Here is an 18,898-nt window from a genome sequence, read left to right on the forward strand (position 1 = left end):
CTGAAAGGGGGTTCCAGGGAGGATGGGGCTAGGCTGTTCTCGGTGGTGGCAGATGACAGAACAAGGAGCAACGGTCTCAAGTTGCAGGGCGGGAGGTCTAGGTTGGACATTAGGAAAAAGTTTTTTACTAGGAGGGTGGTGAAGCACTAGAATGGGTTACCTAGAGAGGTGGTGGAATCTCCATCATTAGAGGTTTTTAAGCTGAGGCTTGACAAAGCCCTGGTTGGGATGATATAGCTGAGGTTAGTCCTGCTTTGAGCAGGGGGTTGGACTAGATGATCTCCTGAGGTCCCTTCCAACTCTAATATTCTATGATTCTATAAGAGACTGATTGCCTGGGAAGAGTGTGACTCTCCCCCTCCACTCATATTTCAGTGATATTTCTTGTGATGCTGGACTATCTGCAGTCTGTTCCTGAAATACCCCTCAAGCCCTTGAAGGGAAAGTATTCTTTCCATCAATGGGTACAAAACGTCTGTTATCTACTTCATGGGTGTAATTCCATTTGGAATGACTACACCTCCATGGAGTCTTTCTACTTCAGTTTTTGCAGCATTACTACTGAGCCACCTCAGCTCAGCATAACTGTTGTGGAATCCATGAAGATGTAGTATGTCAATTAAGTTGCAAGACCCGAATTCCTGGTGTAGCAATACAGCAAGGTTCATATACAGTGGTGTGACAATTTTGCAACTGTTAAATACTATGCACTTCACAACTGAGGTATCTTCTTTGACTCATCTGAAGGATGATACTCATTGCTGGCTGAATTAGATGCCTCTTCATCTGTCAACCAAAGGACAAACTGCACCAAGTGAGACACAAAAGTAGTTGACCTCTGTAAATTGGCTTGGGATAACAATCTGAGGTTTTCATTTTGGCTATTTTGGATTGAAGCAGCAATATACCAGACCACTTGTTCATTTGAAAGCTGTTCATTAGGCTCACTTGCCAAAAGAATGTTCACATAACATTCAGATAATTTAAGTTCCTGCTGCAGATTACTAGCAACTAGATAGCATCACTAATGTTGTTGTGCTGCATAAACAATGGTAGATTTGTCTTGTCCATGCTGCGCATGGAATGCAATTGTAGTGTTTTCTAATCTTGCCTGTAACTTGCTTCTGGAATAGCTTGCAGTTCGTACATGTGAGGGAAGTAGAGCTTTGTGTCTCTGTAGCAGCTTGGACAGAAGGAAGAGCCTTTTTGTTGCACATAAGATCATTGAAGAGAGAGACAATTAGCTGATAAAATACACTGCAACAATATCTTATGACATTACATTAGATGGCTTGGCTTTGATTTGTTTTACTCAAGTAAGAAGAAAGGCATATTGAGGGATAAACTGCATCCTTAGTGATCAAGTCTTCCACAGATATTCTATGCAACATGTCAGCATCCCCTCTTCAAAGTGGTGCCCCTCTCATATCGGTTGCTCTCATGATTTTAACTTATGAAGTTTCTTGTCTGGTTTGTCTTTCTCAAGCAAAGACTGCAACAGTACCAATTCTTGGAGGATGTCTTATGCTGGTGGATATAGAAGCATGTGAACATGATGCTCTCTGATCAGATTCAGAGGTTTTTCTTTTCTGGGGTCAATACAACTGCCGTGCCAAATTCAACTTGCTTGTGTATTTCTGAAAGCAATCTCTGTGCTATGCATGGGTGGCACATCCTCTAAATGAGAACTCATCCATTAGCCACCAATTCAGTTAATCTGTCATGGCTTCTGCTGCCTGAATCACAGAATTCTGTCCAGCACTGGTGGCTGTTGATAGTGTGGCTTTTTTTTCTTTTCTTTTCTTGACAAATAACTCTTCAAAGTTGTGGCGGGTCTTTCTGTTTGATGTAAGCTTTAAGTGGCTTGTATCATCTGTCTTCATATACTGCAACTTCCATAGAGAAATAAAATTCCCAAGGTATAGTATGTGCAGTACCACCACTACCATCATTTTTCACTTTGTACAAATATAGACTTGTGCTAAATTAGATATAAATAGACCTATATTAGTATCTCAGTTGCCTTTTTTGTTTTAGTGAACGCTTCATAGCCCCCTATGGAGCTGTGTATTGTCATCTCGAACACTAATCTGTGCATAAGTATCACTGACCTATTCTAGAAACTAGCTTTTTAATTCAAAGGCTAGTACTGCATGCATAGGCAATTACAAATTAAAACCTTCTACCATGCAGACTAGATGCTTCATTGTATATACAGATGCTTCCAAATGGAGAAGCATTACATTAGGAATTCACATACATTTATATCTACCCACTGGGCAGATAATCTGCTGCTACTGGTGCACAACCTTCAGTGTGAGACGGATCTGTTCAGCAAACTTCAATTGACAATATAGAAAACTGTTGTCACTGGTGAGGTATCTTGAGGATTAAGAATGTGATGTGAAAACATTTCAGGTTAGTATACTGCAAAACATTGGCTTTTTTTTCCATATGTAAACAGCTTAATCATTTCTGGGGGGGAAAACTTGCCCATGTGAATCCTATAACCATCATTTACCAAAAGACTTGCTTTATAGAATCATAGAATATTAGAGTTGGAAGGGACCTCAGAGGTCATCTAGTCCAACCCTCTGCTCAAAGCAGGACTAACCTCAGCTACATCATCCCAGCCAGGGCTTTGTCAAGCCTCAGCTTAAAAATCTCTAAAGATGGAGATTCCACCACCTCCCTAGGTAACCCATTCTAGTGCTTCACCATCCTCCTAGTGAAAAACTTTTTCCTAATGTCCAACCTAGACCTCCCCAACTGCAACTTGAGACCATTGCTCCTTGTTCTGTCATCTGCCACCACTGAGAACAGTCTAGTTCCATCCTCCCTGGAACCCCCTTTCAGGTAGTTAAAGCTGCTATCAAATCCCCCCTCATTCTTCTTTTTTGCAGACTAAACAAGCCCAGTTTCCTTAGCCTCTCCTCATAAGTCCTGTGCTCCAGCACCCTAATCATTTTTGTTGCCCTTCCACTGACTCTCTCCAACTTGTCCACATCCTTTTTGTAGTGGGGGGCCCAAAACTGGACACAATACTCTAAATGTGACCTCACCAATGCTGAATAAAGGGGAATAATCACTTCCCGCGACCTGCTGGCAGTGCTCCTCCTAATGCAGCCCAATATGCTATTAGCCTTCTTGGCAACCAGGCCACACTGCTGACTCATACCCAGCTTTTTATCCACTGTTACCTCTAGGTCCTTTTCTGCAGAACTGCTGCCTATCTCGTCGGTCCCCAGTCTGTAGCTGTGCATGGGATTCTTCCTTCCTAAGTGGAGGACTCTGCACTTTTCTTTGTTGAACCTCATTAGATTTCTTTTGGCCCAATCCTCCAGTTTGTTTAGGTCCTTCTGTATCCTATTCCTACCTTCCAGGGTATCTACCACTCCCCCCAGCTTAGTGTCATCCGCTACTAAATGACACACACCTCACTAAGGTGCTGAAATGTATTTAACCAATAAACGCTATAGTCTTGTTGCAGTGTTGCTGGAACTGCAAAAACCTCACTTTCCCAGGGAGGGTGTGTGTTGAGATGTTTAACCTACTCAGGGCTTGCATGGGGTGATGTGGGCTGCAAAGGGCCACTTCATTTATATGCTGCAGGTGAAGGGGAGGTAGGGCTTGATGAGACATAATTGCCAATGAACCTCAGCTGTGGGAGGAACAGGCTAGGATTATAAAACTGGAAAATAAGTGTGTGAAGATTTCCAGGGAAGGGGCTTGTAGTCACTTTAGAGGGAAAGGGTAGTGGTGAGAGACAAGGAGGAGAGTTGGGGGAGGAGAGGGGAGAGTAAGCCCTGCGCTTTGGTATCTGATAAAAGGCCAAGAGGGTTGAAGTAGCCAAGGGGAGCAGAGGAAGCTCTGGTGAGGTACGACAGAATCTCAAGAGGCAGCAACATGCACTGAGTGATGGGATCTGAATTGCTAATCAAAAGCCGCCTGGGCTGGAAGCTGGAGTTAGGGGAACCTAGACCCATCCCTGCTAGTCAAGAGCAAGTGCCACAGGACCTAGAGCAGGAATGGAAGAGTGTTTGATGCAGCATTCAGCTAGCTTGTTGGGTGGCACTTTGATACTGTTTGGGGGGTCTGGCTCATGAACAGGGAACTGCAAAGAGAGAGAGGGAGGGACCACAGCATGAACAGCCAACAAGAGAGGTGCCTTAAGATGCAAAAGCTAATTCCTAGATCTAGCCACAAGGAGGTACACCTGGGGTGAGTAGAAGCCCTTGACAGGGTGCCATTGTTTCACCTCACCACCAGGCTTAGGGCATCATTTAACAGCTTCATATCACACCATCTAAATGTACATAAAATAAGCTTTCAAATAGAATATGATACAGGGTGAATACATTAAACTCCAAAAGTATGTCCCTCTTTCAAGAATTACCCCATGTCTCCTCAGGCTCTTCATTACCCCTGCCCTTCTTGCCGGCCCAATGATTGCATGGGACTTGCTCCGCAGTCTATCACTGCTGTTTAATTGTTTTGTAGTGGGACACTACAGCGAAAGCAAGTTTTCGTTTCCTTTCACAGGGCTGAGCATGCTGTCTTTATGCCTCTGGGCCTGGGGAATAAGTGCTGCAGAACCACTTTAAGTCATCAGACAAATATTCACCATGCGGGGATGGGCTATACCACGGAAGTAAATATCAGTGCCACAACTAGCATGTTTCCTTTCTTCCTTCCTGACTCTGCACTTCTGTCTCCTAAAGTCCACGTGGATGCCAAACTCCTCTAATCTGGACAGCTGTGGGAAACAGGCACAGTTCTTTGGCAGTGTTTCCTTGTCCTGTCATATGTGATTAACTCTTTTCTGAAAAATCTGGTCAAGTAGACATTGCTCTGGAAGAGGTCCTGTAACAGGGGAGCATTGTCAAATGAAAGCTGTGACCCTCCTCCACAATAGTTATCTAGGGAACAAATAACTGTTATAATATAAGCATAATCTACGTGGCCCAATGCTAACCCCAGAAGTAGAAATAGTCACTGCCCTGAATGGATTAGCTTGTTTAGGAGAAGGGTGCCTCTGGTGGTGGAGGGGAAGGGGTTGCATAATAATACATAACAAAGCTGCTTATTTTGTTCAAAATAAATAATGGTTAATACTCAAAATTGCCCTGCATGGTGATTTAAAACATATTCAGCCAAATTCATCCCTACTGCAATGCCATTGATCTCATCAGGCTCATTTGTGAATGGGCTTGGCCAATTTTAGTCTTTACAACCCCCCTTGTGGTTTATTATGAACCAGCACAGGTCAGCAGCAGGGATAGAACCCAGGACTTTCAGTACCAGCTACACAAACCCTGTCACTTGAGTTGAGGGATTAACTCCATTAACTGTTGGTAAATAGCAGCAGACTCCAGGTATCTGAGTGCTAGAGGGACTTATGATCACAGACACACATGCACTTAGTTGATGTACTAAAGCCTAGTGCCCCCCTAGGACAGTCAAGGCATGCTCCAGTCATGTAGCAACATACACCTCATTGAGGCATATGGCTTCACTTGCACATTGTCACCTGATGTGTGTTATCAATGACTCTTATCTCAGCGGTGCTAAGAATGAGCCACCTGGAAACTTGGATCTCTGTCAGTGTTTGCTTTCCATCAGTATCTCATAGTGGTTCTCCCTTAGGATAAAACATTAGGAAGGCTGCAGACTCCTATTTTATAAGGTTATTTCCACCTTCACAAACACCTGGGAATGGAAATCTGTTCTCTCCACAATATATTCTGTGCTAAGCAATGTGGGTGGACATCTGTGCCCCTTGTTCCACTCCCATCATCCTCAACATTTGGAAAAATGTATGTCAAAGAAATATTGACAGACACCACCCTTCCCCTCCAAATCTTCAAAAAGCAGCTGGACCTGAAAACAACCCCAGATCAGGACACCCTGGCTCTGAAGAAGGTCAGAGTTGGATCTGGGTTTTGCAGCTCAGCCCCATCTCTATTTTAAAGGTTAAATGCCAAGACTCATCTAGCACCAGCCCCTCCACCCAGCACCACTATCTGTGCCAGAGCCTTCATCCTCTTCATTGTGTTCTGCAGCAACAGGCATTAACCACAGTGAGAGCCATGGCGCTAGGCTGCGTTGTTACCCAAATAACAAATATTACAGGATCTTATTAGGGGATAAGGCAACAAGCCACGTTTATTGTGAACACAGAAACTTCTGTAGATAGTATTAAAGAAAAGAAAAGTATCAACACTGTAATAACATTAATATTGTGTTTTACTTAGTGAAATAGCATTAATAATAATGTAAACACTAGGAAAACAGTATTAACATTATATCAATACTACAATTACAGAGACACATGTTTCAATTGATGCTTTCATTCACACTCAGACACACTGACAGGCATACACAGACAGGGAGACAGACAAACATAGATAGGGATCTTCCAGATGTCATAGTTACCAGCCTCTTGGTGCTCATGATAGTCACTGGCCAGGTGACTAGAGCATGAGGATGAGGAGCAAGGTTCTGCCGATGTGCATCGGTACTCCTGGCTGATGTGATGTTGTAGACCCGAACCTCCAGCCTTCATCTTCTTGTCCCATTTTATAGGGAAAGGACCCCATGTAAGTCTATGGGTTTTGCATTGTCATGCTGTAACTGCATTCTTGGTGTGACTCTCAATCACCCACATTCTTGCAAGCCTGATCAGATTTTGTCCTTTGAAATGGGCTGGCTCCAAAGTCATCAGGGTGGGTTCCTCTTCGGCCATTTGATCATCTTTGCTTCTTTCTTCTTCCCTCAAGCGTTTTAGGTGAGGCTGGTGTTTTCTTCATGTCTGTTTCAATATCCCTTACTCAGACCAATTGTTCAATCACTCTTTTTGTCTACACCCAACTCAATTGCTCGGCCATTCACACTTCAATCACTCAGGGCCAACTCCTAGCTGTTTAGAGCAAACCTTATTTCATTTTTGACAGTGTCTTTCACAATTAGATAGATACATCACATTGCACAGTGTGGCTTTTGTATTTAGAATAGGATTTTTACAAATATATTGGAAGCAGGTAAAATTAACAGATAAACTGGCCAGTGGACATAGTACAGACATTTACAAACAATCTTAAAATTATACAAAGTGCAGACAGACTTGAATTAACATTTAAGAGGGTAGAACAGTAAGAGTCAGTTTGAGGTTTTAGCTTTTGATTCAGACTGATGTGCCTTTTGGTAGGAAGTGGGGGCGTTTGTGGCTCTGTTCTTACATATATTTCAAAAACAAGATTTTGGCCAACAGCGTGAGGGTACAAATAGCCTGAGCGAGTCTGGTGAAGGCTGGCTGGCAGTCCTAGAATTTTTTTCTGTCAGTGTCTTGCCTGAGGCTCAGGTATTTGGCAGCCTAGCTGGGAGGTCACTCCTCTAACAGGGCTGAAGGCAGAGACTATGGTGACCCCTGCCTTTCAGGCAGTGCCTCTGCCCTCTCTCTGCTCCCACCCCCAGTGGCATCAGAGCAGGCAGCAGTAAGTGACTGGTGGGAATGAAGGGCAAGAGAAGCCCAGTCTCTGTCCCAGCATCCTTCATTGAAACCCCAGCTACTTTCTCATAGACTTTAGATGATCAGGATGGTCCCTTCTGGCCTTAGTCTGACCTCCTGCACAGTGCAGGGCACAGAACCTCACCCACCCACTCCTCCAATAGACCCCTGACCTCTGGCTGAGTTACTGAAGTCCTCAAATCATAGTTTAAAGACTTCAACTGAGACACAATCCACCATTCTGAAGCAGCACTCAGCACCCCTCTTACCTCAGCCAGCCAAGAGCCCCTTTGCACCCTCAGCTTACTGGGGAGACCCAGGCACCCTCCAGCACCCACCTCTCTATCGAGCACGCTCCTTCTGCCTACTTGGATCTTGTTTGCTCTTACACAACCAATCTAATATGAAGGAATCACGGGTCCAGTGGGCTCCAAATACCTGTGTTTATTAACTCCATGCAGGGTGCAAGGACTTGCTGCAGGTGCACACTGCCGGGCTGCAGAGGCTTCTGGATCATAGAAGAGAGTGAGAGCTGCTAAAGGGTTTTAAAGAGATACTACCCAATTGCTATAAATTCCCCCAGCTTAGCCACCCAAATCATAGCTGCCAAATTTTGCACAGGTCCATGCCTTATTCCCACCACTGCCCTTAGGTGGCTTGAGACAGGGCATATTGACCATTCGTTGAAGTTTATGGATGTCTGCAAACTATTTGTAAGTATATAATTAGCTAATTAAATAACTTGCATAACCCGTCATATAGAGCTGCACTAAACTTGACTGCAATGGAGACATTTCAGAAGGAGAAGCATTCAGACGGTGGAGGAAGCAAACGGGGACAGCTATTTTATACTTGATTCTGATAAATGGAGGAATTGGTTGTGAATCTGAAGGTGAAAGGCAATTTGGGTGAAAGCAATCATGAAGCGATAGACTTCATCAGTCTCAGGAAAGGAAGGAGTGAGAGCAGCAGAATAAGGACAATAGACTTCAGAAAAGCAGATCTTAACAAACTCAGAACTGATAGGTAAGGTTCCACGGGAAGAAAATCGAATGGAAAAATGATTCAGGAGAGCTGGCAGTTTCTCAGAAACTATATTAAAGGTGCAATGTGAAGGAAGGCTAGGAAGAATAGCAAAAGGCCAATATGGTTCCAGCAGGAGCTCTTTAATGACCTGCAAATCAAAAAAGGAATTCTATAAAAAGTGGAAACATAGATAAATTGCTAAGAAGGAGTACAAAAGAATAGCACAAGCATTCAGGGACAAAATCAGAAAGGCTAAGGCACAAAGTGAGTTACACCTAGCAAAGGACATAAAAGGCAATAAGAAGAGGTACTATAAATATATTAGGAGCAAGAGAAAGATGAAGGAAAGTGTCGGTCCTCTGTTTAGTGGGTAAGGAGAGCGAAATAACTGACATCAAGAACACTAAGGTGTTTAATGTCCATTTTGCTTCAGTCTTCGCTAAAAAGTTAATTGTAGCCAGTAGCTTAACACAATTAATATTAACAACAAGTGGGAAGGAACACAAACCAGAACAGGAAAAGAATAGGCTAAAGACTATTTAGATAAGTTACACGTATTCAAATTGGCAGGATCTGATGAAATTCACCTTAGCGAACTTAAGGAACTAGTTGAAGCAATTTTGGACTTTGGGTGATTATCTTCAAGAATTCATGGATGATGTGTGAGGTCCCAGAAGACTGGAGAAGGGGAATCATACTACCTATCTTTAAAAAAGGGGAACAAAGAGCACTTGAAGAATGATAGATCAGTTTGCTTAACTTTGATATCTGGAAAGATACTGGAACAAATTATTAAACAATCAATTTGTATGCACCTAGCGTATAACAGGGTGATAAGTAATAGCCAACATAGATTTGTTGAGAACAAATGATGTCAAACTAACCTAATTTCCTTCTTTTGAGAGGGCTACTTGCCTAGTGGATAGAGGGGGAAGTAGTAGACATGATTATATCTTCATTTTAGTAAGGCTTTTGACACAGTCCCACATGATATTCTCGTAAGCAAGGGAAATGTGATCTAGATGAAATTACTATAGGTGGGTGCACAACTGTCTGAAAAAATATACTCAAAGAATTATCAATGGTTCCTAGTCAAACAGAGAGGACGTAATTAGTGGGGTTCCGCCGGGATCTGTCCTGGGTGTGGTATCAGTTGATATTTTCATTAATGACTTGGATAATAGAGTGGAGAGTGTGCTTATAAAATTTGCAGATGACATCATGCTGGGAGGAGTTGCATGCACTTTGTAAAATAGGATTAGAATTTAAAACAAGCTTGACAAATTGGAGAATTGGTCTGAAATCAAAAAGATGAAATTCAATAAAAATAAGTGCAAAGTACTACAGTTAGGAATTAAAAATCAAATACACAACTGCAAAAGAGGGAAATTAACTGGCTGAAAAGGGGGCTATCGTAGATCACAAATTGAATGAGTCAGCAATGTGATGCTGTTGCAAAAAAGGCTAATATTCTGGGGTGCATTACCAGGAGTGTTGTATGTAAGACATGGGTGGTAATTGTCCCACTCTATTTGCAACGGGTGAGGCCTCAGCTGGAGTATTGTGCCCATTTCTGGACACCACACTTTAGGAAAGATGTGGATAAATTGGAGGAGTTCAGAGGAGAGCAACAATAATGATGAAAGGTTTAGAAAACCTGACCGATGAGGGAAGGTTAGAAAAAACTGGGCATGTTGAGTCTTGAGAAAACAGAACTCATGAGGTCCCTGCTCAGTCTTCGAATCTGTTAAGGGCTGTTATAAAGAGGACAATAATCGACTGTTCTTCATGTCCACCGAAGGTCAGACAAGAAGTAATGGGCTTCATCTGCAACAACTGGAAGATTTTTTTAGGTTCGATATTAGGAAAACTTTCTAACTATAAGGATAGTTAAGCAGTGAAACAGGCTTCCAAGAGAGGTGGTGGATTCCCCTTCTTTGGACGCTTTAAAGAACAGGTTGGACAAACACCTGTCAGGGATGGGCTAGGTATACTTAATCCTGCCTATGCGTCTATGAAACACCTGCTGAACTTCCATGATTCCAGCTGCTTCAAGTCAGAGAGGCTGACCCCCAACACAAATATCAGCTGCAACAATATGCATGATTTTTTACTGGCATACTTTAATTTTTATTCATGGTGGCTATGCCATGGGTCAGCTGCACTGCTTGGTGTCCAGGAAGCAAAGAGTTAATTCCAGGCTGAGTGGGGAGTAACAAATCTGAGGTGGGGATTGGAGGTGCAATCCAGATTTCAGGGGGAATCCAGGAAACTCTAGAAATGTTACTTGGGAGCAGTGCTAAGATAGAGGGTGGTGGTCAGGAAGAAAGCTTTGGATGAAAATCTAATTTAGCAAAAGGCTTTTTGTAGCCGAATAAGCTGATCCTCTCCATCAGCTCACAGTTGTCCTCAACAGAAAACGCTCAGGCTGTAAGGATAACCAGTCTGGGTATAAACTCAGTCAATTATGATACTTGAATATAGTTAGCCTCCATGCACAGCTAGAAAATGTGATGCCTAACAACATTTTACACAATAAACAGAATGTCAGCAGGACACTTTAGATCAGTGAGAATCCTGCCTTGGTTAAAGGCTATTAGGCTGTTTAGATTAGTAACTTCCTTTGTTCCATTCAGATGAAGGAAGTAGTGACCACCTAGGGAAATGTTACCTGACTGTTGTTTTTCAAGCTCAAAATTTCAAATACAAAAGGCCTGAGGTGCAGTTTCTACAGTAAAATGCACCTGCAGAGTCTGGGGAATTAGGTTTCAAAACCATTGGGGGTGAGGGGGGTGTTGTATACTCTCTCTTTAAGGCATTCTGTCTCAAGTTTTATTGAAACCACTATTTGAAGCACAAAATAGTCCCCTAAGCCTGGGTCATGTATTTAGGTTGGGTCTCGTCCTGTTGGAGGACAGAGAGCCAGCTCACCTTCTTGCACTCTGTGTGTGGACCAGGTGTTTTGGTGCTTGCATTTCCAAAGCACTAGAATCCCTGCAGAGGAAGGAGAGAAAGAGACACCGTGTTCTCCCCTCTCTGCCAGCTCCAGTAAGTGGAGCTGGGCCACTGCCAGGTGATTGTATGCTGCATCCTAATAAAGGTGGAAGTGTGGCACTGCTGCAGCACCAGGGTGTCTCTGCACAGGCAAGGTTTTAAAGCCCCAATCTTACCCTATGAGAGCCGCAAATTGGGATGACAGTTTGGATTCTGACCTAGATTTCTGTGCCATCCATCTCCCCCACAGCAATAGGGCATTTGGATCTGGGGTTTACTGTAGGTCCATCTCTGGTAAAGTGCATGTGTAAAACTATATATTGGCTACAAACATCTTAAACTACCTGTGGCTAGTCTTTCTATAGGCCAGCTGCTGTCTGCCCTACTGGTTGTTGTGAAACTTGAGCCTGGCCTGCTATCCACCTCATGATGTAATCTGGAGAGCATGGTGGACAGAACTTTCCCAGTGAAGGACCAGGACTCAGCAATATTTACACCCCTCAATGTGCAGCAGCTTCTCAAGGGGGCCATTCAAATATACTGACCTCTGATTTTCTTCCATCCAGTCAAAATTAAAGATAGGGACTCATTCTGCCATCTAGTGGCAATTTGTGTCACAGTGCTCAGTCTAGAAGTGTAGCTAGACTAGGCTAAACTAAATTGTTCCATCTTGTCTTGTTTCTTTGTCAAAAATGATTACATAGGGATAAAATCCCTCTAATCTTTGCACGTAAATCTGGGCAAATACTGAAAAGATTTTTATGTGACAGTTGAGCTGAAGTCAAATGAATTTGCTTAACTTGTATCTGCCCGTGGTTTGCTTTCCATGATATTTTAATGGATGAGTTTGCTGGCAGGAGTAGTAACAAACAGCAAATTCTAGGCAGAGAATAGTCACAGAAAGTGAACTTTTGAACTCGTAAATGTGAATAAAACCTGCTCTTAAATTGAGCTTGTTAAGAGAGAAAATGGAAACAATTGATAACTGTGTCCAATCAAAACTGTTCCAAACCAAAAATGTCATTTCCTACCAAATACATTTAATGAACTACTGTACTTATGCAGTCTACAGATCAAGACGTATTCACCCTAATTATTCAGTGAATTATTCTGATTGCATAACAAAGTTGAGAAAATTGTAAGCTGTGTTTGCAGAAGAATTTGCAAACAAATTAAATTTGTCTGATTTGCTCGGCTCTTTGCATAGTTTTGCTTTTGTGAGATAGTTTGTAGATGACATAAATGGGACTTTTTTTGTTCTCACTTGCTCTGTGATGTATAAAGAAGTCATGAAAGCATTACATTTAAAAAAAATTTTCACACTAGAAATTCAGTCCTGTCTTCCATTTAATAAACAAAAGGTTCTGTAGAGAACCAGCAGAGGTATGAGATTGCAAGTAACGTGAGTGAAGCCAGAGAAGGGACTTTTAGTTGTAGCACTCTAGATGTGTGGGTTTTATATACACCTAGAACTTAAATAGCTGATAAACAGTTAGGAGAAAGCTCTCTTTGTGATAGATTTTTTACATTTCTCAACTCTCACTTGACAGGACAGAAATTTCCCACTGCAATGCTCTGGTTCTCCTGCAAAAACAGAGAAGACAAGACTGGATATTCCTGATATCTGTAAGGTAAAAATAAGCAGACTTGTATTCTGACTCTGTCATTAACTTATTCTGTGACCTTGGTCAAATCACTTCCCCTCTCTTTGACCAATTTCCTCATTTGTGAAATAGGTTAATATCATTATCCCTGTCTTTGTAAAGTGCTTTGAGACTTACCATTATAAGTGCCATGTATTCTTCTCTTCGATACACATTGAACACCTGCTGATGGCAAGCATCGAGCAGAAGGGCTGAGCAATTTGCCGTCTGAGCTATGGTTGGGCTTTAGAACTGCATGACAATAGCAAATCACATTTTAGATGGGTTAATGTGAGAATTGTTGTCTTTTTATTCTGTGTTTTTCACCCTCATTTTTTCATTGACCATGATAACATCACAAAATGGCCTTTTCTGCATCAAATGCAAATGCTGGGTTCTAGCTGCAAAGTCAATTCTTCAGAAAAATGGGCCTGTCTTTACTTGACCTGTGAAACAGAAGAACTTTCATCCAAATTGGGGCCATTTCCAAATAAGTTCATGTGATAGTAGATTGATTTAAAATGCTGATCTTACTCATGATTTATATCAGCAAGCAGGAAACCTTGACTTAAGTAATTTACTTTAATGTTTTCCTTTTGTCCTTTTCAGTTATTTTCCTAAAGAAAGTTTTATTTTTATCTATTAGTATAACTACTAAAACATGTTGATTGACAACCAAATAAAATCTTTACATTACATTTGGTACCACTTTTTGTTAATCAAGAGGATACACTAGATATGTACACATTTATTTAAAGTTAAATAGCTTAACACACATTTATTCAGATTTGTAATTTTTATATTTTTTGTTTGAAAATGGTGAATGATGCATTTTTTATTTACTAGGGTGTTTTTTTTAACTCAGGAGTTTGTGTCAAGCTGTATTTGGATGGATATTAAAATGCTATTAAAATGCACAGAAACAGCATTTAAAATTGCTTTTATTAAATAAGTATACCTTAAATGCACTGAATACATAAGGGAAAAGTTTGTTTATCAAAATATGTTTTGCATTTAAAATTAACTGCCTTATTGAACAATGGACATATTAACGGTTTTTGGTCACCACGGGCCAGATTTTGAAAAGTATTGAAATGCCTAAGAATTCAGAGAGGTGCGAAGTGATATTTTGAAAAGTGAAATTAATAGGAGTTAGGAGTTATGAAATTCTCACCTGTCTGCATCGTTAAGTGCTGAAAATTTGACCCAATGTCCTTCAAGTTTTTAGTATTAATTGGCTGCTGCTTCATCTCCCAGTCATTTTCTCAACTTTGAATGAACTCGTCCAAGTGAAGAAAATATTCTCTTTGCACCTGCTAGCTAAACTGAAACCCAAAGTAAATAAGGCAAAAGCTTTTCTCCACAACAGAAACTGAATATACTTCTATTTGATCCATTGACTGAAAATAATATGGTTACTTAATGACATTGTGAATTTATAAAACTTGAGCTGACCTCAAAGAGAGAGATGTTTTCCCCCTGATTCTCAATGTAATTAAAAATGTATTTAAAAATACAGCATCCTTTAACTTATTAAAATTTGCAGAGGGCTCATTGATGCAGCATATTTGGTATTTATTTAAATGATTTTAGTAGGATTATAGTAAATTTAGGCCTTAACATAGGTGATCATAATTTCAAATTTAATTTTAAACAGGTTTATTTTTTAAAAGAAAAATGTATAAGATTTAAATTTAAAAAAAATTATTTTCTAAAAAATGTGCATTTTTATCCACCCTGTGTAATGATTAGAATAAACTCCAGCTTCCAATAAACTTTCACATCTCAGCATGTGCTGTGTCAGAGCACGCATTAGCTGGCAGCTGCTGGAGTGAACTTGTACAGAGCCAGAAGCCTTAAGGAGTTTTCTGAGAGGGGTGTGGTTGGTTATTTGAAGGCCACCTCTCCGTTCAGTTATCTTTAAGATTAGCATTAAACCCAACTAACTGAAAAGTGTGTGGCTCTGTCACAGGTGCTGGGGAATGCTCTTCCTTCTGCGTCTGTGCTGACATGATGGACATGATGTGCTGCAGGGAGGGGTAGCTGCCAGGCTCCACGGCATGATGTTTTCAGACACTGCCTTTGTTGGAAGTGCCTTCATTCAGATTAGGCATCGCTGAGGTCATTGACTACTTGTGATAATTAAAGGAGCGGTGGCTATTTTCACAAATAGTCCTAGTGTTAATGCCAGTGTCCTGGCCAAAATCAGACTTCGGTAATTTTGTTCTGCCTCCCTACATTTTCCCTGTAGTTTCAGTTGGATATGGGATTTTTCTTCACTTCTTCCTGTATTACTGTGCACAGCTGCTAAGTTCCACTCCAGACATTGCTGCATTTCACTGGTGTATGAAATGATTTGTTTATAAAGTGCTTTGGGTGCCTCTTGGATGGAAGATATTGTAAAAATAGAAGATAATTATGAAAATTCATATTTTCAGAAGCCTTAAGATGCAGAGTCGCCACTAATTAGGTTAGTGGTGTTATGAAAAACTCCGGCATAATAAACTGAATTCTGTAGTGTTAATAAGCACTTGAGACAGACTAGCTGTAAGGAAGACTTAGTGCTTCTTTTAACTACACAGGCAGCTAGCTCAGATTGAAAGCTGAGCCTTTTGGAGATGTCCAGTTCACACTGGGCATGCTCAGAAGCCTAACCCATGTGTTTGCAGTTGTTTATACCTGACATGATGCCTCGTCTTACAAATCCCTTACGAATGTGCAAACCTGGGCAAAATATAAAATAAGGAACAATCTTGCTTTGGACTGGATGAGACATGATAGGGCTCTTCTGTGATCACTATGAGTTCGTCAGGGGATTCAACGATCAAGTTATTAACATCAAATGTTAATGAAAAAGGGTGAATTCCCAGCCCCACTGAAGTCAATGGGAGACTTGTCACTGACTTCAGTGGACTCAGGATTAAATAAACTGAATACATTGGAGATTATTAATCTCTATAGTTATAACTTTATGTATTTGTATCATGTCCAGAGGTGCTCTAAACACCCGTTAAAGTAGCGCACATGCAGATGTTAACAGAAGTCTAGATTTGTTGCTTGTTATTTATCAACAGAGCGATTTACTTGGTTACAGTGGTTTCAGTGAATAGGTAATGCCATTTATCGGTTAATGTCACTCTGTTACACTTGTGTAAATGAAAAGGAACTTCACTAAGGGTAATGGAGTCATTCCGGATTTATACAGCTTTGTAATGGAGGGTAGAATCAGACCCTGTTATCTGAAAGGCTCTTTCACTTTCCCTTTTAATAACTAATCTGACAATAGAGGCTGAGACACCAGACAGCAAATCAGTCTACAATGGACATGTCTTTTTATTGTGCACCTATTGCAATCTTCAGCCACATATGGAAAAACTCCAGAAAGATCCATGCTACAAGAAAAGCATTTACACTGACATAATGTCAACAATATTAGGGGTCTCTACCCTCTCAGAAGACTGGGGACAGGATTTCCAAAGGTGAGGGCCCTGCAATGAGGATGTTGTTCCCTTGGTGCACGAGTCTAATGGTCACCAGCTCAAGCACATCCGCTGTTGACCAGAAGCATGAGGAGAGAGGTGGTTTCTAAGATGGCCAGGCCCCAAATCATAAAGAGATGTATAGGTCAGAAGTAGAATCCCATGGATTTTTTACTTTGATGGATGTCTTCGCTTTTTCTTTGGACTTGTATTTTATCCACTCTACCCTTGGAGCAAATTGTAGCATAAAGTGTGCTTCTGCGCAGGGGGTGGGTTGTATATTTTGTGCTAATGTGTTTGTTTTTTTTGGCTTATATTAATTTAGCAAAATATTTTGAGGTGTTATCTGAGATATGGGAATACAAAATACTTTTCTTATTGGAATGTGGAAAATCCACGTCTGATTTTTCCCCCCTCCCCTCCTCAAGACTCGCAACTGAACCCAAACTCTCCATTTCCCAGCTTTGCAGCTCGCATTTGGTATGCAGAGTCCTTGTAGAAGATGGGGAGGAGGGGAAATCAAGAACCAGTTGGAACAATAATCCAAAGGTGTGCTCCCTGCTGTTCCTGTTGCTTATCACAGGCAGCGCACTCAAAGGATGCCACATTCTCCTTCAGGTTCCTCTGCAGGTCAGGATTGTTTACAAAACTTAACCAGGAGGACCAAGTGTACCCTGCTGGCTTCTCTTCTGTGAAAGACTTTATTCCATGAGGGTATGTAGAGGTGCTAGGAGGAATGTGCACTACACCTTGGACTTCATGTCTTTTAATCAAGCTGCGTTTAGGGGGTGCCCAGTAATTCAATTTTATGTTGGGCTTTTCCAAGCTTTCCTACCAGAGAGGCAGAGGCAGCAACACTGTACTTGGTGAATGGAGACAACTCCATGCTATGCAGTGGAGGATGAGATTTCTCAAAATCCATGACCCTGAATTCTCTCCAGCTGCTTGGGTCTCAGTGCAGCCTGGGGAAGGTGGAGGAATGGATGCCATACTGGAGAGCATCAGGGAGAAGTGTGGGTAGCATGGTAGGGCCCCTCAAAATTCTATAGTACCTGTCTCTCTGAGTTAAATGACACCTAACCTTGGTCAGCCCTGGAAGGACACTTTTTGTTCAAAAAAAGAAAAAATGTACACTGTGATAAGACCATTTCCTTTCTCACAGCGTCTCCTTTAATGTCAGGCCTGAAATATGAAGTCATTAGGGGATATTAAAACAGTGCTGACAAACTAATTAACAAAAGACATTACGCCGGATGGGCTCAATTTATCCTTTTTAATGGTTCTTATAAATGGGTGCCGCCAATTAAAATTAATAAAGATTTACCAGCGATTGCCCAGCATACACTGCTAAGGCTCTCCACTGAAGGTCGCCTTAAAGTCAGTCTTGTCAGTGCTGCAAGTTCAGCTCCCAACACCAAGCCCTGCTAAGTTGCTCTCAGTTATGCTTTACAAGGCAGTTTCTCTGTCTGTGTATTTGGCTTGAGTTTACCAACTTCTTTCTCCATCTCTCTACAAATCCATTCATCTGTGTGTTGACACGGTTAAAAAATATCCCCCTCACACATTACTGGATTTGTCACAATTTTCTAAGCAGAATCTCAACTGTCAATCCTTATGAGAACATGCTGCTTCCTATTGCTCTTTGTTTTGAGATGCTCAGAGCATCTAGGATCACAGCTTCCTCTTTAAACATCATAAGAACGGCCATACGGGGTCAGACCAATGGTCCATCTAACCCAATAGCCTGTCTTCTGACAGTGGCCAGTGCCAAGTGGTTCAGAGGGAGTGAATAGAACAGGTGAGCATCAAATGATATATCCTGTCACCCATTACCAGCTTCTGGCAAACAGAGGCTAGGGACACTTCAGAGCATGGTTTTGCGTTCCTGCCCATCCTGGTTAGTAGCCATTGATGGACCTGTTCTCCATGAACTTATCTAGTTCTTTTTTGAACCCTGTTATAATCTTGGCCTTCACAACATCTTCTGGCAAAGGGTTCCAAAGGTTGACTGCATTGTGTGAAGAAATTCTTCCTTTTGTTCATTTTTAAACCTGCCGCCTATTTTCATTTGGTGACCCCTAGTTCTTGTGTTATGAGAAGCAATAAATAACACTTCCTTATTTACTTTCTCCACACCAGTCGTGATTTTATACATGTCTATCTTATCCCCCTTTAGTTGTCTCTTTTCCAAGCTGAAAAGTCCCAGTCTAAATAATCTCTCCTCATATGGAAGCTGTTCCCCTACCCCT

At 41.5% G+C, this 18,898-nt stretch overlaps 1 long non-coding RNA gene across 2 annotated transcripts in view; it reads left to right on the plus strand.

Annotated features, from left to right (window-relative positions):
- LOC137143178 (uncharacterized) overlaps window positions 1-18,898 on the plus strand; it is a 180,645-nt gene that overhangs the window by 10,938 nt on the left and 150,809 nt on the right. For both annotated transcript variants that reach the window (XR_010917117.1, XR_010917118.1), the window contains exon 2: window positions 13,078-13,158. This is a non-coding gene — a long non-coding RNA (uncharacterized lncRNA). The remainder of the gene's footprint in view (window positions 1-13,077; window positions 13,159-18,898) is intronic.

Source organism: Emydura macquarii, unplaced genomic scaffold (assembly GCF_026122565.2).
Source record: "Emydura macquarii macquarii isolate MOO-44397 ecotype Brisbane River unplaced genomic scaffold, CSIRO-AGI_Emac_v2 contig_374, whole genome shotgun sequence".
In the NCBI taxonomy this organism is placed as follows: Eukaryota; Metazoa; Chordata; order Testudines; family Chelidae; genus Emydura; species Emydura macquarii.